The 21,648-nt window shown below is 39.4% G+C and overlaps 1 protein-coding gene across 4 annotated transcripts in view; it reads left to right on the plus strand.

The window, feature by feature from the left end:
• Positions 1-21,648, plus strand: part of AIG1 (androgen induced 1) — a 124,208-nt gene that overhangs the window by 5,701 nt on the left and 96,859 nt on the right. The window contains exon 1 of one of the 4 annotated variants that reach the window (XM_049800291.1): positions 7,222-7,239. The exons of the other annotated variants lie outside the window; for them this stretch is intronic. The gene's annotated coding sequence lies outside the window, so the exon portion shown is untranslated. Of the gene's footprint in view, positions 1-7,221; positions 7,240-21,648 lie in introns of those variants that run through there. 4 annotated transcript variants of the gene reach the window in all.

Consider the following 21,648-nt stretch of genomic DNA (forward strand, 5'->3'; position numbering starts at 1 on the left):
GTCTTGAAATATTTGTGTTGGCAGTAGGGTTGGCAGGGGAAAGGAGAAGAGTGGAAGAGAGGAGAAATTGCAATCACTTACTATGATGATAGATTTAACTAATGTCAGTAATACTGTTTTATAACTCAGAGTATGTAAGTGATAGGTAGCAGTGCTGTGTTTTAAACCAGTGTAAAGTCTGTAGAGTTTTGCTAGAACAGTTTCAAAGGATGATAACTTGAAGAAGTTGGTTTAGTAGTCCTTCTGTTCCCCTTTGAAAAAAATGCCATTTATGTTGTATTACAGTTGAATGATTTTCTTTACAATTTTATTACAGTGGTAAGGATAACTCAGATAATCTTATATGCCTCCATATAGCAAAGTTGTAAATATTTTAAACAATTAGTTTAAACAAGGACAACACATCTAGTGATCTATGTTAGTGTTCTATGCGGAAGTCAAAGTTGGGCTTCTAAGCTGTCCTAATTTGTTGTGAATATAAGTATATAATAAAATATTTAATTGATGTATTTTTGACCTTATATTTGTGTTATCTTAATGAGGCCATGTAGGCTTATACAACAAATAAATTTTGAGAGATGGACCTTCTTAAGTAGTAGTAAAGATCTACATAACCTATCAAATAATATTCTTAACAAATATAGAAAATTGCAAACTTAGTGTTTTAAATTAAAAATATTTTTGATAAAAATCAAATTCCACTTGAATCAGTTACATCAACCTGAGGATGTACAAAGACTTGTAGGGTAGAACTCCATGTGGGTAGTTAGTTGTTTTGTCCTTAGACTGAAATAAAAAGAAAAAAAAAGAAAGAAACTTGATCGCTCTATCTGAAAATGGGGAAACACTCACATGATAAAAATCTCTTATTATTGTTGTGTTGGAAGTTTCAAATGTGCCAGTATGCCACTGTGCAACAAAATAATGAAGTTGGTTAAGCCAATAAATAGAAGAAAAACCCACTATGAAATTACAAACCTCTGACATTCCACAGAAGTAATTTTGCAGATTTGAACAAAGTAAAGCCACAATAAAATGTAATAAAACAAAGTTGAAAAAATAGGCAATTCTGCAGTGTATTAAACATGATATAATGTAGATTCATTACAAGGGATTATGCCGAGTGTGTATTTACCTGAAGAAAACAATAAAAGAAAAATATATCAGATTCCTTCCATTACATGCAGTCTTTTCTGTGCTGCAGCTTTCCATATCTAATAATTGAAGTTGTCAGTGCCTGCCTATCCTAATGTAGTTAATTTAGAAAACATTTTTCTAATTGTGCTACTTTAATATAGACTCTGACGTTGGGAGGAGCTCAGCATGGGTGGAGAATTCCTTGTCATTTGGAGTTTTAATTGCTCATGCAACTCCACTTAGTAAATGTTAAAAAGGTCGACACCAGTGACAGGCTTGTTAAAAATATCAACACCAGTGACAGGTTTGTATGCTTTCTGCAGAATTCAAGAGTGAAACAAATATTGGTATGTAATAAGTTCACATTGGACATTTCTATATTTGAAACAAAAGTGATGTTATTGCCCACAATATGCACATGAAAAATATCAAATTCCTCTCAATGTAGGTTTTTTTCTTTTAAGTATCTGAATCTGAGGCCTGGTGTTCTTACCTTGCATGTCCAGGTATGTATATGGCATATGAGGTAGAAACAAAATTGACAATGCCTTAGCTTATTTTGAAGACCAAAGTGAAGCACAAACTCCTTGTTCATTCTTTGAATGGGTGGCTATGAAAAGCTTTCTTCCTTCTAATGAAAGCTTTTTCAAATTTTGCCCTATTTGCCTGTATTTATTTGAATAACTACGTTTTCCCCATACCATATTTTCCAAAGCTCTGAATTTACTATTAGTCTTCAAAGCTTTATGGCCTTTGTTCTATTACTCTTACTATGTATGATGCAAGATTTTTTCAACTCAACATTGTTAAATTTGCTACCACTGAAAAAGCTGTGTTTAACTTTAGTGGATGGAAAAGTTAACCAAACTGAAGAAAAACCAAAATCATTTGGAAAGTGAAGTACAACTTCCAGCCTTTTCAGAGAGGAAGAAACAAAGTACATTGAAAATTGTAAGCATGTTTTGATAAGACTTAGAAACAAGTCCACTCTGAATTAGAACTGTGATTAAGCATTTAGAGGATTTTCATCAGCATTTTGCTGGTTACCTCAGGATATTTTACACTCTCTTGGCATATAGTTGGCGTTGCTTGTTGGTTTTTTTTGCAGTATACTGCAAAATTTGGAGATCCTGTTGGAATTCTGTTGATTTGGAAACAGGTTAAGCTCATGTGAAATGCTAGGAGAAAATCAGAACCTGATTTTGTATGAAGGCTCCTTCTGGCAACTTAGGTAAGTCCATGCGATTTTCCCTGGAGAGTTTGAAAGCAACATTTGAATGCCTCTAGGTGCATTCCCTGAACATCTTGTCTTGCCACTGCCCTTGCAAGCATTCTGTTTACAGTAGGATTTCCAAACAAATAGTTGCCAAAGGGTGCAATTATATAATAATTTCCACTTAGATCTGTGTGCAACTGACATAGCTCAGGTATTTTTGCCACAGTTCTCTGTCAGGTTAGTTGTTTCAAAGTGCTTGAGGTCTCTCTACAGTCTAGCTTAAAACAAAACTAGTACTGCTGAATTTTTAGTAGCTGAATATTGGGTGTCCTGGTAAAGATAAACTACCATAGAATGTGCAGAAGAGCAGAATGTCAAATCCTTTGCTAATTGCTAACTTGTAAAGCAAACCACAAAGGGTGGTGGGTTTTTGCAGTGAATTAGTTGGATTGAAACAATTTAAGAGGCTAAATCTTACCTGTAGCAATGCTGCTAGGCACTTCAGACTGTTTGAGTTGCTTGTGCAGGGACTTAGCAGAGAATTTCAATTTTACTCTGTTTGGAATTGATTGGCTCATTTTTGGTTTGGGGTAGTGCTGTTTGTATATTTTTTTAAAACCTAGTTCTTTGTGTACCTGAGGGTAAATTTACTTGCTCCCCCCCCCATTTGCATATATTTTACCAGGTTTCTTGAAGGCTTCTAGTCCTGGCAGCACATAAGTAACAAATTGTTATTTATTATTATTGCTAGTATTACTAGAATTCAGTAGAAGTGGGAGTTCTACATGCAGAGCACAGGTGGCATATGTTCCTAAATGTACTTGATCAGATGCAAAAGGAAGAAAAAGAAACTGCTGACTTTAAATGCTGCTATATAAATTGATAAAATGCATGAATGCAAAAGGGATGTTTGTGAGATGCTTAACAGGCTTGTGGCTGAAGTGGTGGAAGCATTTCATACAGCTAATGTTCAGGCGAGCATGTCTCTGTGATCCTGAGGCACTGCATAGGACCCTTGACCCTAGAGAAGATGCAAGTTGTTTATGGCCAGTGCTTGCACAGGCTCAGCTCTTGTAAAGGACACAAGTAGAGAAGGTGGGACAGAAAAGATCTAATAGATGACAGCACTTTGTACCTGGGGTGTGTAGGTGAGAGAGTGCACCACACTGATCAGCCTTGTGTTGTGACAAACTGATATTTAGATATTTGACTGCCGGGAATGAGGACGAAGTGCGGGAAAACAAGAGGTGGAGATAAGTGGCTGGTGTTTCTGGGCTAAACCAGCATGTGTTAGCTCCCTCAGACTTCCTCCCCTTCCTTGTCGTATCCCCAGTTCTTCCTCCCACACACCCACACAGTCTCCCCACACACAGCCCCCACACACTGGTGGCATGGCACCACCTCCCTGCACGTAACTTGTTTGGCTTAGCACGCTTCTGCTCAGCGGAGGGTGCTTGCAAAACTTTGTCCTTAGCTAGAAGCCATATGCACTGACAGATGCAGAGGTCCCCATTTGCTGTTCACTTAAGCTTACAAACAAATTGGAACTCCATGCTGTGAAAAGTTTCTTGACCTGAGTTTGCTTGTTATAGCTGTGTTCCAAGAACTGTGAATTTGCGTGTGCATTAGACACAATTATCTGCATTCCTGTAGGTCCCAGGAAGTGGGTCCTAAGAAGGAATGAGTCATGAAGGAAATCTCTGGTGTGTGGACCTGCAGCAGAGCACCGTACTTTTCAAGTGGACGAGGAGGCTTAAAGGGACTTGGAGTGTTTGCAAGTGGATATGCATCTTTGTGTACGTTTGACATAATAGTTGTTTACTTATGCTGCACATCGTTTGAAAAGATCAAACTGTTCATGAAAGCTACTCTGTTCTATAATCTCTCCATATGCTGTGCACATCTAAGAGTAAATTGGCTTGCTACTGTTGAAGTCAGTTTAGGTGACCCAATTAATGAACCATGGACAGAAGATTACAGTGGTCTGAGGTACCATATGCTGTTAAGTTTTTGAGTGTCAAAGAACTTTAGCTAACAAGAGAGAGCAGATAGCTTTCGGGTCAGCTGTCTCATGACCTACCATGGCTAGAAAGGGATATTCCTGTATTTATTAAGAGCTAATGATGTTTTTAATTCTAACATATGATTATAGAAGATTAGTATTCAAATCTCCTTGACTTGATGCCAGTATAATTTCAGAAGCTAAACACCTCTGAATTTCCAGAGATTATATTCTATGCTATTAAGTCATATGGCATTTCAGGCTAAGTTTTATTTTCTTTCTCTCATGGTTTGGGGCAGAAGCTACTAAAATGATACTGCCAAAATAATTCAGAGCTGTTTTGTTCCCCATTAATTATAAGGCTGAGTTAAAATTGTGAGATGTATTTTAGAAAAGGGTGGAGGGACCTCTTGTTACTTTGGGGATTTGAGCCAGTAGGATCTGAACTTTTTGATTTTACAATTCAACGTACAACATTCGAGCAAAACATGAATGTCTTTGAGGGTGCAAGGGATGATTCTGTTCATCTACTGCTAGCTTTATGAGTGAAAGTGCTCCCACTTTGCCCTGATCCATTCATGCCCCTTATCACCCAGTCAGGCTCCTCAGTTACATGTTACTGTTAGCTATCACTGTATTTTCTGCCCCTTTTTTTCTTACAGGAGCCCACCTGTGCAATATCCCTTTCCCCATTCCTTCTAATCTCTTCTTACCCAGCACAGTCTCCCTGATCTTTCAGCCCTGTATCCCAGTTCCAATTGCACACCCAGTCCTCTTCCAGAAGCCTGTGCTTTCCTATCTAGTGCTGCTTTTCTTATTCCCACAGGACTCCTTATACTCTTTTCCCACCATTCACACATACTGTCTTTTCTCCCAGTGCATTCACTGACTTTTATTGTTTTCTGCATCCTCACTCTGTCCTTCCCAAATACGAGACCTACTCAGTGTCATTCTCTTGTCTTTTTAAAGCACCATGTGTAGACCCAAAACAATGAAGAATCAGTCATTTTCCATCAGAAAATATTGATTTTGGTGCATAGCCTTAAAGAAACCACTTCTGAAATTATGTTGTTACATAAGACTCTTAGCTTTGCTTTCTGTTTTTGAACAAGTTTTTAAGCATCCTGGTTACAGGAAAAAACTCCCATAAGCGTTAAGCATAATGGATCATGATACTAATGTTTATTACGGTGTTAAAATCTTGTCACTTTTTGGTAGTCTGCCATTCAATTTTTTATGATAAATTTTCCAATTCAGAAGCAAGTCCTTGATAGAGATTGATATTAAGTTGAAAAATCAAAATAATGTAGGGAATTAGCAATCAGTATTTATTCAGACATTTTCCATCTTTTCTTTTTTTGTAATTTATGTATTTTAAATGAGGTAGTGAATTTATTTAAATTGTATTTTTTATTTCCTAATAGCAAAACTTACTTTGTAATAATCATTGTGAGTTTTGAAATCTACTGCATTCAGTGAGATGAACAAAAATGTTTTTAAACATTGCTTAGCTTGTTGGCTATTACTGTGATTAATAGAAGAAGCTTGCTTTCTTTTTCATGTGAACATATGTAAGTGCTTATTCTTTGTTTGTGTGGGTGGATTGGGAGTGCATGCAGACACACCTGTTGCAATTTAGAAGTAGGGGAAGAGAGAAATCTGCATTTCACAGTGGTAACTTTCTACTCAAACACTCATTCTTGTTAGGTGTTGCCTGATAGAGACGAGCCTGCTGTGGCTCCATGCCCCCATGTCCAACCAGTAGCAGGGCTGAACACATGCCTAATAGGCACGTACAGAAATGGAAGCGTAAAATCAGGTTGCTAAAATGTAAGTCAATACAAATGAAACTCTGACTGGAGTAGGTGGTTTAGATTCCAGATTGTCTTTTAAGGTATGTCAGGCAAATAGTCAAGCGATGGCTGGAACAAGGAGTGCTCAACATAGGACCCACCTAGAGTCTGTAGCCTGCCTGGTTAGCCTTCCTGTGCCCAGCAGAGGGGAGGGCTGCGGGCTGGGTGCAGTGTTCTGATGGGAGCACTTTGATCTCAATGACACTTCTTGCAGGGAGTCAAACCCTATCATGGGGTTTGATGTGTGTGGTATGTCATTGGAACCAATGCTCACAACTGCCTCATGATAAAATGTCACATAAGGTCTGTGGATCTTGCAAAAGTCTTGATCTACAGAGGTACCGTGGCATTACTTCTGGCAGCTAATGGGAAGGTATTCTCTCCATATTATCCACATTCATTCTGCTTAGTTTGCACAGGAGTTGAGGTCAGACTTCCAGTTCTGGGTGATACTCAGCATCCACACCATACTACATGTGAGTTAGAAATATGGCAGTTTTCAGCACTTTGCAAGTTAAGACCCTAAAATATTGAAGGTTTTTTTGGTTGGTTTGGTTTTTTTAATGTCTCTTCTGGTGTGATTGTAATTTTAGATGTGATTTGTAAATTTAGAAATTATGAATTTGACCCAGATGGGAAGAGAAAGTCAATCTTGCAGTTTCATGGGGGTGGGGGGATTTAGAAAAAGTATTTCAAATTCATGGTTTCAGTGGAGTTGGTCTGAACAAGTGAAAACAAAACATTTGATTGTCTTTATTAAGATACTTGGAAAAAATTACATTACAAAGGAATCGGCCATTGCAGTGAAAAATTGTTATTCAGAAATATTTTGCCAGCTGTATTAATTGAAAACTTGTTTTATTTTACTTTAGCAAGAGCAAGACCAATGTCACGAGAGCAACATGATACTGAAAGTTGCAACTTACTCATAAATGTTACCCTTATTTCACAGGAATTGTACCTGCGCTGTGTGAGATAGTGAAAGCAAACTTGAATTTGAAATATAAAAGTGAAAGTCAGGAGGGGATGTGGTAAGTCAAATTCAGAAAACAACTGTTTAAACTCTTTTTTTTTTTTTTTTAAATTAGGTGCATCCTGATTGCAGGGATTAATAAGTATTTTGAAGAAGTAACCATATAATAATAATAAGGTACAAGCAAAGTCCGCTTTTGGCCAGTCTTTCCATCTTAGACCTGGTATTTTGCCTGTCTTGGGTCTTGTGCTCAATGAATGTGACTAAACAGTGTTTACCAGACAAAGGAGTGCAGTGTTGGAGGTAAATCTGTTTTATGAGACGCTTATTTGCATGGTGTGCCTGTATCTCAGTGGTTTATTTTCAGACAAGGTCTCTTTGGCTAGGTTGTGGTGCAGACAGCCATGAGTCCTCGTTCTGAATCATTCCAGTGTCTTCTGTACCTTTCAGGGTGCTGGCCTCAAGTGTGTATATCTTGTGCAAGAGAAGACATATCCTTGATATTCAGAATTCCATAGAGTAAACTGACCTTTTTAAAGGACTCTTTTTAAGCCAGGTAGATGGGGATTCGGCATTATGAATCAGACCTGGAACAGCCCCATCTTTTATTAATATAATGTCTCCTGATTTACTGCAGGAAGCCACTGAAATGATTAAGTGTACCAGCAGTCTGCATAAAATGCCTGGGTGACCTCCAAAGCACTATGACAAATATCAAAGAAAAATTTTAAAACCTGTATGATCAGCTTAAGGAAAATTAAGGCCATATCTCAGTTTGTCGGAAATGCTGTTAAAGTAGGAAGACAGGTAGTGGTTGCAGAGTGGCAGAAGATCTAGGCCACATCTCTTTCCACGTGACCTAAAATGAATGATTACTCTGGGTGGAAAGTATCTTTCCACTGGAGTTTGCTTTGCAGTTTTCCTCCTTTGTGGTATTCCCAAAAGAAAGCAATAGATAGGAGTGCCTATTCCAAACAGCCAATCTTGCCTGTTCTCTTTAAGGAGATTTATTTTTGTACCATCTCCTTCGTTCTCCATCTTCAAGAAAGAAGCAATGCACTTGTAGATGGAGATCTTCTGACTTCTCTTCAGGACAAAATTAATAAGTCCTGGTAGCAAGTATCTTACTAAGAGTAAAATTGCTTTATAGTGCCATTGTGCCTTTTATTACAAGATCTCAAAGCACTTAGGAAATATTGGTTAACTAAGCCTCACAACATACTTCTGCAGAGAGGCGTGATTTAAACCAAATGCAAGCCCAGCATGCAAGACACTGAAATTGGTTGGACATACAGTCATTAAAATCCTTAAGGAATTATCTTAGTTGTGTAATCTATAAGTTAAAACGTCGTTAATCTCAGGTGGTCCAGCAGGTGATCTTTGGGACAGAGGCTGCCCATAGACTACTCCTATTCAGCCTCTGGGTTTTTTTGTAGGGTGGGGTGGGGCTGGAGTTGAGACTGGCTATTCAGGCAGCACTGTCCAGATAATCAGACATCAGCTCCAGTCTGCCCCGTCTCATGCAGCGACTCACTGCTACTGCTATCTGCAAAGAGATGGGAAGTGTGTGGACATTGCCATCAGGTGTGAATGAAGCCACGTGCTACCCCTTGGTGGAGCAGGAGCAACCTGACTCTGCACTGGCTCCTGTTTTCACCCCACCTTCTTCTGCTCCCCAAGATAAGAGCCATATCCTATCTTGGCCTCAGCCCTTCCCAGTGTTGCAACAGACACTGTCCTCAACCCATCCCTACCCAGCTGCTGCAGAGCAAGAGATGGGGAGAGGCAGAGTGCTTGTTTGCATGATGGATGTAGGAAGGTGCATTTGATGATCCAGGAAGGGTGAGCTGAGTCCAGGCTGATGAGGGAGAAGGGAAGAGACACAGCTATTTTAAATGGTAGAATGTAGGCTGCTCCCATGGATGCAGAGTGGGTGGTTGCTGCAGCAGAGCATCAAGAGGGATAGCTGCAGCAGGGAGAGTTGACCTTCAGAAGAAAAAGAGGACGCCCCAGACCAGAGGTCTGGCTGCTGCGTATGCTGAGTTCAGGGCGTCCTCAGTCTGCAAGAGCCATGGGGATTATTGCCATACTTCAGGACAGAAGAAGGTGTACCTGCACTGTGTAGCACATGCAGCATAAATGAAGAATCTCTGGGAAATGTTTAACCTGCTGGGTGTATACTGTGAAGTTAATCCCTGTGTGAGCAGTAGGTGTTTATCCAGAAGAACCAGGCATTCAGCATCCTGGACAAGTACCGCGAATCCTCACATGCTGCCTGGAAACAGCTTCTAGCTGGAAAGAGGGAAAAGTGAATGTAGGGTAGCTTTAACCTGCATGGTGAACATGTAGGTTAGCATGGGGGCTTCCACCCACATGACCTACTTGTGGAACAGCTTCTGTTCTGAAATAAACAGCACGATATTGTCCATGCCTGTTTGAGTAGGACGTGTATTTCTGTTGGCTGGAAGAAAGGAAGGTACAGTTGTCGAGCCCAGATGGAGGCTTTGAAATATGCATGATAGTGGCAGCTGTGTGTGGGAAGAATGACTTGAAGTGTGTTGAGGAGGAGGAGGCTTGTTTACTGTGCTACTGTCTTCATGTAGCTGCGGAGTTGAATGGAGAGAGAAATGAGGAATGCGTTTCGTGTCTGTGGATTACTGCCTCACTGTGCTGGACAGTTTTTTCTCCAACATTCATTATTTGTTTGAAAATTCATAAAGGATCAATGAGTTGCAGTGAAGGAGATTGCAGAGAAGTATGGTCAGTGTTTTGCCAGTCCTCCATCATCATGGATCAAGGCCCTGTTTTCCTGAGCTGGGCCCTTCTGCCTGAAGGGTCCTTCTCAAAAGCTGGCTAGGTGTCTGTGTGCACACTTTGGAGAGGAACACGTTGTTCTGGCAGCCTTCCCGATCCTGAATTTTGTGTGCATCGGTATTTATTACTGTATTTTGTAGCCTGTGGTTACGTAAACGCTTAAGGCTATGTACCATTGGCATTTGTGTGTTGCGGCCTTGTTTTGTTGCTGCTGTTGCTGCCAGTTGGCAGGGATGCTCGAGGGGATCGGCCCGATGGGTATTTGTGGGCAGCTCACCCTCTTCCTCCCCCAGGGGAGATGGGGCAGTTGTGGGCAGATCGGTGAGGCCTCACCACCAAGCCCTGCCTGCAGGCAGCCTGCCACTTGGTTCCTGGGCACCTGCCTTGGCGCAGGAGAGTGGGGCTGGGCTGTGTGCCTTCCTCTCCCTGCCTGTGAAGGCAGTCTGCGGTTGCCGAGCCAGGGCAGCCCTTGAGGAGGTCCAGCTTTCATAGCTGCGGAGCGCATCACCTTCTTTCAGGAAGAAGGGCAATGCCAACCCTAGCCCAAAGGTTTTGAGGTACGAGAGAGTATGTGTATATGTACTTACAATTATGTATAAAAGAAGGGAGGACATGGGATATACAACAGTAAGTATTGTGTGCATGTGGTGAAGTGGAACATGTGTCAAGTTAATTCACAGACTCCTTTGGGTTTTATATTTTTTTTAGATTTACGTTTTATGTTTATGATTTTCAATCATCTCATTAATTAACGCTTTTCTGTGGGGACAATAAGGGTTTATGGCTTACTTTTTTTCTCAGAATAACGTTTTTCAAGGATGTTTTATTATGAGTACATTTTTCACATTCCCATCCCAGAGCATGAAATTAATCTTTTCTGAATAATTCCGTAGTATCTCTTTCAGCTATGTGACCTAAAAAGGTCTTTCACTTAATTAACAAAAACTGGTCTGAAATGAAAGTGTGAAGATCTGAAGTCATCTATTAGAAGAATATCAAAAAGGCTTGAGTGAACCCTAATAACAAACTTCTAGAGTCAGAGAGTCAGTTTTAGTGTCAGCTGGTTTTACTCTGCACTACTACTTGGTTCATCCTGCACTGGACGCAGCACTGGAGCACTACCCTTGCTCTTTATACTCTGATAAGGTTGTGTATCTGCTTCCGCAGAATGCCAGTTAAATGTAATAGATAACTTCCAGATATACCTAATTTTGAGAGTAGCTGCCATTTTAATCTGTAGTCATATGACAACGACTTCCAAGTTCTTATCATTTGAAAAATGTACATCCTAAGTGATTTATCTGATTTGAGCTTTAAGCTTGCAGCAATCAGACCTACTTCCATGATAAACATCCTTCCCTCCCTCTTCACTTTCTGGTGGGTCTGTGAACCCATGCTTCAGACCTTTTCCAATCACCAAGTATGTCCAAGTATTTTATAAAGAACCACAGCAACAAAAGGAAGCAATATCGATACTCATCCTTAATCTGACTTTTCCACAGCTTTATTTTTAACTCACCTCAGCTGTGACACGGGACAACAATGTAAAGAGCCAAAGTTAGTGATCATCAAATGTTTCATATGGCCAGTTCTCAGGAAATTGAATAAATCTCTAAAAGCCAGTTTTCCTGAAGTCATAAAAGGAACTGAATTGATCAAAGTGTAGAACCATCAAAAAGGGAAATTTACAAGTGTTTGTTTCTGTGTTGGACAAACACAACATCTTTACAACACTTCAAACAGAAGATGTTACTGCAAATGGAGTGTGAAAAAATTATCCACTTAATTAGTAGTAAATAATCATGGCAGCAAAAGAATTTTAGGTGTTTATATTCTTGATTAATCATAGTCCAAATTTGCTTCTGACAATTTTACTTTGAAAATTATGCTAGTTTTATTGTTCTGCTCTCTTTCAAATGATGATTTAGCTTCGTTAGTGCTTGAACTTCTGTGCATTCTTTATCCAGTTTTAAGGCCTCTAGCTTGCACCTTGTGTTGCCATTTACATCTTAGTGTATATCATCATCGTTTGATATTGCTAGCATCTTCACTTTGTATGCAGACATAGATGAGATTGAAGGTTCAAGGCATAGAAAATTAGACCAAGGCTGGATAAAGTCTTTCTTCCGTGAAGCAGATGCCAATTAGAAATACATGATTAATCTGGTAAATAAACAAACTGAAACTTAAATTTATAGTGTAACTTTTCTGCTCGTTGCCAGGGCCCGTAACTGAAAATTATTTTTTCCCATGGTAGACTTATCATATGGGCATAGCTTTATCAGCAAGAGGAAGCCACAAGTGGTGTTTATGCAGAAGTTTGTACATCTATATTTAAGTATGACCTTTCAAACATGTCTATAAGGGAGGGAGGTATTCAAATCTTGAAGAATTTCTGCCAACTGTCTTCTATCAAGGGCAAAAGGATTATTTAGTGAGTCTCGTTCAGTCAAGAGTTTTGACTGTCTTCTTTTTCTGGAATGTCCTGAGCTTTAACTTGTCATCACAGGAGAGTTAGTAAACTCTGTGGGCTTCAGTTTATCTACAAAATGTGACAATAAAATCAGGTATTGTTGCTTCACTGGGTGATGTCATGAAGTATAATAAAATATGATTTTCCAGTGCTTTGTACCCTGTGCTATGAATTCTAGTAGGTTTCCTTTTCAGTTTCTTTTGAAGTTCTAGCAGTAAATGTTAAAAGGTTGTATAGAGCTTGCTGTAATACTTCCTAGCTGTAATTTTTCTTCACAGTTTCTTCAAATAAACCAGTAATACAATATTGTTTAACTGCATTAGAGAATATTTCTCACCTTAATGTGTAGGATATAAAGCTAGCATCCACATATTTTATCAAATGTTCTGAACATAAAGGAAAAATTAAAAAAAAAACAACCCATAACAAAATAGCAACCTAATTTCACCTGATTGCATATAAGACTCAGTTATGGACATTCAGTGTGACTTATCTTGAAGTCCTTCACATAGGCTTTACTTATTCATTGCATGCCACATATTGGAAGAAGTGAGATTTTTCAAAAACTTTGCTGCAATTAAAGTTAGGCAGCCACCAGCATCAGTGGAGTAGAAAGCTCAAAGAACATTGCATACTTGTGAGATCCTACCCAGAATGTACTACAGGGCCAAACAGAGGAGAAAAATAACAGGACATATGCTGAGAATGGCTGAATCTTGTTTGTGGAGTATGTCTAGGATATGTAGGGCAGGATTTATGCTAAGGGGAGAGGTAGCAATAGTCCCTCCTACCACAGTCTCCTAGTTCTTGTTCTCTCTTCTAGCTGACTATAGCTCTGCAGACCACAGTAGATGTGATTATGGTACCATAAACAGGCATTAAGATTCAGGGTTCTTTCTCTAGTTTTAAGGAGCAATGGTGAGGAATGGTAGACTCCTTTTGAGGCTAGGCAATTTTTGAAGTGTACACTTCTAAGGTGTTAAACTGGAAGACTCCAATATCCCAACACAGACTGAAGCTTTGATTTCAGCTTTTACCAGCAACAGAGAAAACAACTATGACTACATCCATATCTTGCCTTTTAACATTTTAATTGATAGAAGTCTCCACAAAGTGAAGACAAAACATTATCATCCTAGTTTGTTAGTGTCTTGTTTACATTGCACACAGATGCCGATAACTACCTATGAAAATTGAAGCCCTTAAAACACTCCCCTGGTTGATAAGCCCTTTAATAATACACCATTAGCCATTGGAAAGAATATCTGCAAAATTTTAATAAGCCTTTTCAAGAAAATACATTGGTGCTTCATTTCACATGCAACTTGCCTTACAGATACCTAAGTGACAATTTTTTATCAACTTTGTGCATCTTGGTTAAAAGCTGAATTGTTGTTAGTTTGCTGCTGACACAAAGACTTGGAAAGATCCAGGAAAAAATTCCGTGACGAGGACCTCACCAAAGAATGCATAGCAGCACGTTAATGTGAACCAAAAGTTGGGCACAGGATGTGAGTAAGAATTCTTTATATGACTGGGAAACAGTGGACTGTAAAATTACATGTAAAAGACAAAACTGTTGGTTTCAATGTCTTTTTGTTTCACGGAGATAGAAACAGATTTTGAACAGTCACCAGAGAGGTGAGAGATCAATTTGTGATTACATCTGAAAAATCAAATAGCAGCTTTAAAAGGCGGTACTGGTATGTAAGTGTGTATGTAAGAACTTCCTGCCCTGTTTAGACAGCAAATGGCAATGAAATAACTAGCTACTTGTCTTCGCTCTTTCTGAATGTCAGTAAAGGATACATGCCTAAACGTGTACAAATAGCTTGTCTTTATTCTAATGGGTGAGTTGAGCCTAGCTAGTCTTTGCAGATGTTGCAGTCACAGAATGATCTCTGGTTTTAGAAGGATGGCACAATTTGGATACTTTTTTTTTGGTTGTTTCTGTATGAACATAATAAAATAGCAATCAGATGCTACTGAGTACATATTAGTTAGAGATAGTCTATTACACAAATTTAAGCTCAAATCTTCAGTTGGTCTGTGTCCCCGACTCCTTTTTTTCCCCTAAATTAGCACGTTTGAAGTCTTACCAGCAGGGAGACACTTATACAAGACCAAATACTATTGCTGCAGTGTCTGTGCAACAGTATCCTCATGTGAAGCTTAAACCTATAACGACTGTAGGAAAAGTCCTTCTGTAAATTGTGAAAACACTTCAGAAGTGTTTAAGATTTTGTGATCAGTTGGAGTCATTCTAGAGATATCTGTGTTTTGCAAACAAGGAAGAGATTTTACAGTCTTTGACAGGACTAAACACTTTCTCTTGTGTGAAGCCCCAGATTTGATCTAATCATAGGATCACTTAGGTTGGAGGATAAGCCAGGAGGTCATCTAGTCCAGCCCTTTGCTCAGATCATGCTCAACGCTGACCCGGGTTTCCTAGGAGTTTGTCCACCTGAGTCCTGCCTAATAGGTTGAAAATGTCCACTCTTTGGCATGTTAATACTCTTCTACAGTTACACAACCATGTCCTTCTGTTGTATCGTAGAACTGTGCAATCACATTGTCTGCTAAGGATCTCACTGGTGATAATCCTATTTGCTGGATGGGGAATGATGTAACACACTCATAATCCATCATGCATCGCAATACAGCATATTTTTGGATTATTTTATCATCATGGACTACATGTCCAGGTTTTTCAGTAGTTCTTGTTGTTACATCTGGCTGGAGCACATGTTGTTGAAGTTTTTAAGAGAAGCCACACCACAGAACTACTGAAGGTAATGGTTAAGCAGCAGAGTTTGCTTCAGTTTTAATTGTTTTTTTGACAACACTAGTCTGCAGATACAGAGAAAGTAGTTCTTCCTGTTATTCATTAGTTTAGTTCAAGAACTATTTCATTCACACAGAATGAAGAGAAGTCAATTCACTGAGAAACCAACTGGGAGTTAAAAAGTAGGAAAGCTGGTTTTCCTCCTCCACACCTGCAAATAACAATGAGGTGTGGGAGGATAATATCTACTACCGCTAAAATCTTGTAGGGCATGGTGAAAAGAAACACTAAATCTGGTTTTACTTACTACAGAAAACATTTCATTTGTTCAGTATGTCAGATTTAAATTCATAATGCATTATTTTAAACTTTTCTTTACATGTGTAACACATTTAAATTAAGTTCATTTATTTAGTTAAAACAGTTCAATTCTGATTGGAGAAATTTTAGCATATTCCAGCCTGTCACCAGTCATGATAATTATCTATCAGAAATAAAATAAATGCACCATTTTATTCACCATTTTCTAGTATAATAAAAAAATAAATAGTATAGCAAAAAAACATGCTTTTATTTCTTTAGGGGAAGTGTTTGCCATTCTGTTACTTGGGTTTGGCCCTTACAAGTCTGGTTACATTCCAGAATGCTAGAGAGTCCTTTTTTCTGCCTATGATTGACTAGATGGTTGCATTCAGTGTGACCTTTTTGCTATGCTCATGTGGCAGCAGTGCATTAGGCCTTGTTTCTCTGCAGTTTTCTTCATTGGGGCTTCATCCAAAAATGGGTAGTTGTGCTGAATGTAGCAGTCTGCTCACTAAGTATATCTTGCCACAAAGCAATTACTTTTGTTTTTGTTTTGTCCACCTACAGTAGCATTTCCTGTATATTTTTTTCAAGCTGAATTTAAAGCGCTGGTTTGAGTTACAAAGCAGTATAAATTGCTGTGGATTTGCCTGCTTTGCTCTTGGTTGCTCCTCCTGTGCTATTATGCAACGGTGAAGTTAAGAGGTGTACTATTCTGCCTTATGAAATGGCCACTGATAGGGAATATCTCAGTTGTGAATCCTACTCCTCTCTTTGACCTGAATAAATATATTGACCTATAAGGAAAATCTCTTTTATTAGTGCTTTAAAAAAGATTACCATTAAGAAGAGTAAAGAAATTAAAAACAAGGAAGCACGCTGTATTGGTTTTGAGGACTGAGCCAGATTTTATTAAGTATAGCCAGCAATCAGTTGGTCTCTGCTTTACAATTTTCTGTTGGTTTTAAAAAATTTTTTAGCTTGATAGAAATATTACATATATAATTAATTTATACTGCCAAGTCAGGTTCAATGATACCATTGAATAGGCTGGTTTATGACAGTTCCATGTAAAACCCTCTTTCTGTGTGACATTTAAAATCATATAAATAAGAGATGGATAAGAAACAAGTACGTTATCTCTTTGATCCATTATCAGTTTCAAGTTTCTCTGAAAAGCTAAAGGTCTGATAATACCAAAGAGAAAGTCCCCATCAGAAGCTGGTTGTCTTTGCCTCTAGTGGTAAAATAAATGCAAATTGTCTAAGTGCTCTAAAGTGAAGGCAAACCTAGAATGAAGTATGTGAAATCCTTTCAGATACCTTCTCTGATTTCTTGAGTAGTTGTTTAGAGAGGCAAGAGTCCCTCTAATATTCTCTCCATCTTCAGTCTGAAAACCTGTGAAGTAGGAACGGCAAAAAAACAAAATAAGGGCAGGAAAATGTCTGTAGAGAGACAATTATAATACTATAGTAATACTGTGATATGCAGATTGATTAATTTTTCTAAGCTAAAACCAGTTACAATACTGAAGTCATGATATGATGGTTTACCTTTTAGCATACAACGTTGATAAATGCTTGGTTAAAATGTGACCTTTTTTGCACTTGCTTTTCAAATTGACTATGTATTGATGTGCTGAACTTATCTTGGCATTGATACAAATGTTGTAACTATAGACATGAAATTCCTGAAGTTATAGTTTTATATTTATGATAATACTACTGTATTGCGATACTGTATCGTATTTTGCTTTTAAATGACATAAATATTTTGACTACGTCCATATCTGGATAAATCCTGCCTCTTTAAAAGAAATCCCTTCCTAGGGAAACAGAAATGTGCTTTTACTTTATTTAGTGCATGTGTGCAGGTTAATGATTGGATGTCAAGCATTTTATAAATCCAAGGAGTATTTAATTTGTATTTTCCTCCAAAAGATTAGCTAATACAATTTCGTATAAAGGCAAGCTGTGGTATTTTAACTTGGAGTCAATGTGCATTTTCTGGGTTATTGTTTTGTTTGAGTGTTCTTCTCTCAGAAGAGGACTGTTTTCCTACCCGTATTAGATTTGCCATACTTGATGTAGGTGTTATTATGGGTTTTTTATGGGTTTATTAACCAATATTAACCCACTTAAATGCCATTAATTTTCTAACTCAGATATTTTGTAAGCCGATACAAGCAGTGCCTTCACTGAGTCAAATAAAATTTCATGGTCCTCATGAAAACAATCACTGTGTTATAACTGCTACTACACTAAGTACTCGGTTCTTTGAAATGTAATACTAATTTTGATCACACTGTGGATGCATGTGCACTCCCTAAATACATAAGGAAAACAATTTATCAGAGAACTAGTTCCAGTAGAGTATATTAACACCCTTATCTGAGCATACATCCATGTGGATACCGTGAGAGATCACTGCTGAGCTGTATCTCATTATAATGAAGGTCATCAGCTGCATTTTCTGGTAAATTATGACTCTTCCTAATTTGGCATCAGATCTAGTAACTAAGTGCAGTTAACCAATAGAAGGATTAACAAAAACAATTTGTATGATCCATATAGTCATTTCATAGTTGTTTGTTTTTCAAAACTTCTCTGAAGTAGATTAGATAGAAGAGATTGCTGGAGCTATGATGGAGTGGACCTTTGCAGTCAAAAGGCTAGGCACTCAGCCAGTTTGTAATTCAGTGAGACACAATACATTATCTATTTTGACAGTCTTCATGGTTAAATAGTCTGGCTCTTGTAATACCTAACTGTGTTTATAAATAGAAATTAAGAAGTCAAATGGTCTGGTCTTGGCAGAAGAATAATACAGAGCTTTGGATATGCCCAGAGCTCACATGTGCCTCTTCCCTTCAGTGCAGGGAGAAGAACAAGGTAAACTGATTGAGTCCAGTGGAACTTGAAAACACCTCTGGCATGTGTTCTCCTTGAAGTTTCAGTAATACATGAAGAAATGTGATATATCTGAGCTCTGCCGTGAGGCCTGTAAAATAATACTGGTTTTCTGACCAAGAAAAACAATTATTTTAAAATTGTTTTGTGCAGTGTCACACCTGAACCTCCTGGTGGATACAGGCCTAATCCAAATCAAACTTTCCTGAATGGGAATGGAACAGCCCTGCGTGGTGATTCTCAGACAGCATCCAGGTTGGACTCATCTAGCTCTGCATCGAGTACTTGGCCTTGCTCTTGTGACAGGGGGGTGGAGGGGTCCAGACCGCTGCTCAGGCTGTGTCATGTGTGAAATTTTTAACACATATCTGAGCCAGGATTCCTCGCTGATCCAAAGCTAGAGGTTGAACATGACCTGGTCTCACTGTTAGTCAGAACTGAATGTCTCAGGACAGGCATGCTGACAGAGCTGGTCAGCAGCTCTGCATCAGGACTCTGGTGTGAAGTTTCATATTGCATGGTTACAGGTGGTCTAGACAGGAGAGGTCCTTGTTCCATTGCAGTAGTGTCAGTGCCTTGTACTGCAATGGACTACAGCCAGATTATAAATAAATGGGCATGGCCCAGAAACCACCAACATTTATGAATGTTATCTGTGTAACCAGCATTTTTGTGTTGTGAGGATTAGGGCAGAAAACTGGAATGTACTTACTTACTAAGTATTTGGGGAAAAGAGTATGTATTCTGCAAGTCAGAATTAGAGTTAACTTACATAAAATCTGGCAGTGGCGTCAGATACATTTACTTGGACCAATGCACTTACACTCTGGAGTAGTGTTGTAAATCTGTGTGTGATTTCATTGTGGCCAGCTTACGTGGTGGTAGGCTCTCATTTTCTTAAGAGACCGTTCTGGTCCATGTTACACACACGCTGGTTCAAATGTTAGGTAAAGAAACTGATTTATTTGGATGTTCTGTTGTCACTGTTGTGACAGTATGTCCAGTTTCTGTCCAGGTGGTGATAGGAGTCTCCATCCCAAATGTCCTTGTAACAGCATTTTCAGCTAATTTGGATCAGACTCCCAAAACTGTGGTTTGGTGAATTCTTATCATCCAGCTGGCCTGTGGTCCCATGTCAACACTCCAGTGCATGCATGATAAGTTTCTAGTTAAAATTGTCGCAACTATGTGCAAAAAATTGCGCTATCCCATGATAAACATACCTAAATATATAAATAGCGTCTATCAGTTCACCATTTACTTCATGTGTGCAAAGCAGGACCCGCCCGGGTTGTTCCCAGGACTGCCGGGAGCTCCCTGCCTCCCCAGTCCCCGTCACGCAGTCGATTATCTTGTTAACACAGGCTGGGACTGCCTGGGGAGTTCTTCTATCGATCCCTCAGACCTCTGGTGGAGCCGGGACTGCCTGGGCTGGGTTCCTCTAGCTATCAGTCAATTATCTCATCTGGACAGAAACTAGCTGGGGAGTTCCCGGGACTGCCCAGGGAGTTCCTACGGGTGACTCAGCACCCCGGGCATGTGCAGGGGCACAGCCCTTGTCCCCAGCTGCATTACAATTACAGCTACAGTGTTAATTTGGAGTGCATGTGCGCGCACCTACCTGGTGCATGGTGGCATTAGTGTTGGAGTACTAAGAGGTGTAGCAGAGGACAGTTGATACTTGGGGCATTTCCTGATGTGATCTGTCCACCTGACCAGTAGGCTATGTCTCTTGATAGGCACGGATGCTTTTTTTTTGTGTGCTGGGCTGCCACATCTACAAGCTACTACTTGCAAGGTGCTTTTCCTGCCACGGAGAATCCAAAACACCATGCTCACTGCCAATAGTACTGGTCACCAGTACCACGCTTTAGCAAAGGTTTCTTTTTTGGAGTCATCTGCTACTTTCTTAACTGCTACAACTGGTGGTGGTTGAGCTTCCTAACTCTTGAGAAGAAAGGACAGCTTATTATTGAACTTGTGGTGTTTACTGATTTAAAAAATCTGTTTACTCTTTGTCAGTCAGTGTGTAGTTGCCCTATGGAGAGCATCTAAATCTGATGGGTTTGGAACCTGGTGTGATGCCAGATAGTTGTTGTAAACTGGCTTCTAATATGTAGGGGACTGTAAATTTAAACTTCCTGACAGTTACTTGCTTTCTTCCTTTTGCAAGTGAAATGAAAAGCAGTGAGCAAGACAGAAATACAGTAAATAGCAGTGTCCCAAAGATTAGTTTGGAAACTCAAGAAACAGTTAAATGTTGGTTAGATAGAGTGAGAAAGAGGGAGGCTTAAGCTGTGTCTGCCTTCATGAGCACATAAGGCAAGATACGGCTCCATGCCGGTTTTTTTTCAGGCTACTCTCTCCAAAGACAGTCTCCAGGTAGCAGATGGGATGGTTGTGCTTCTTCCACCCAGTGCCCAGTCCTACGGGGATGCTGGGAAGCAAAGTGTGCACCACACTGAAATTGCAGCTCATCGAAATTATCCATAGAGAGCAGAAAAAGTGATGGAAAAATGAAAAAGATTTATTCAGTGCTAGCATTGCTCAAAATCAATATTTTCTGTTATGAACAAAAGCATAAGAACAGTGCAGGTGGAAATGGTATAATGGACAAGCTCTCCAAAGCTATTCTATTTAAGACCTTGGTAACTCTAGTTGGTTGGCACAAATAGATCAGCTAGTCAGAATTACAGTATCTAACCATTAGAAAACTTTGAAAGACACAGTAAAGCAAACAGGGTCTTTGAAAACTATGATCAATACGAGCTGCATAAGGGGAAAAGTATTTGGATTTATGCTAACAGTAGTATGGCTACATTTTGAGGGAATGAAAAGGTCTGTGCCGTTTCTCTGAGAAAGCCAGGAGTGCTTCCCTAGTAAGCAGTGGAAATGGTTATCACTGTAAGAGTGAGTACAGATGTGTGGAAAACAGCCTGATCTAATGCCTAGAACTGCCTAGGGATCAGGACACCTGAGTTCATCCCCCCGGGTCCCCTGCTGCCTTGCTGCCTGAGCTTGGCCAGCTCACTTCTCCCTGCCTCACTTTCTCCAACAACAAGCAGGAAACAAATCCTTAATTTCCTTTGAGATTTGTTCATGAGAAAGACAATGAAAGCAGGGCAGTGTTTTCTGGGGTTGAAATGCCACACACCTAGTGAATGTTCAATCCCCCCTCATATT

The sequence above is a fragment of the Accipiter gentilis genome, chromosome 5 (genome assembly GCF_929443795.1).
Source record: "Accipiter gentilis chromosome 5, bAccGen1.1, whole genome shotgun sequence".
NCBI lineage: Eukaryota > Metazoa > Chordata > Aves > Accipitriformes > Accipitridae > Astur > Astur gentilis.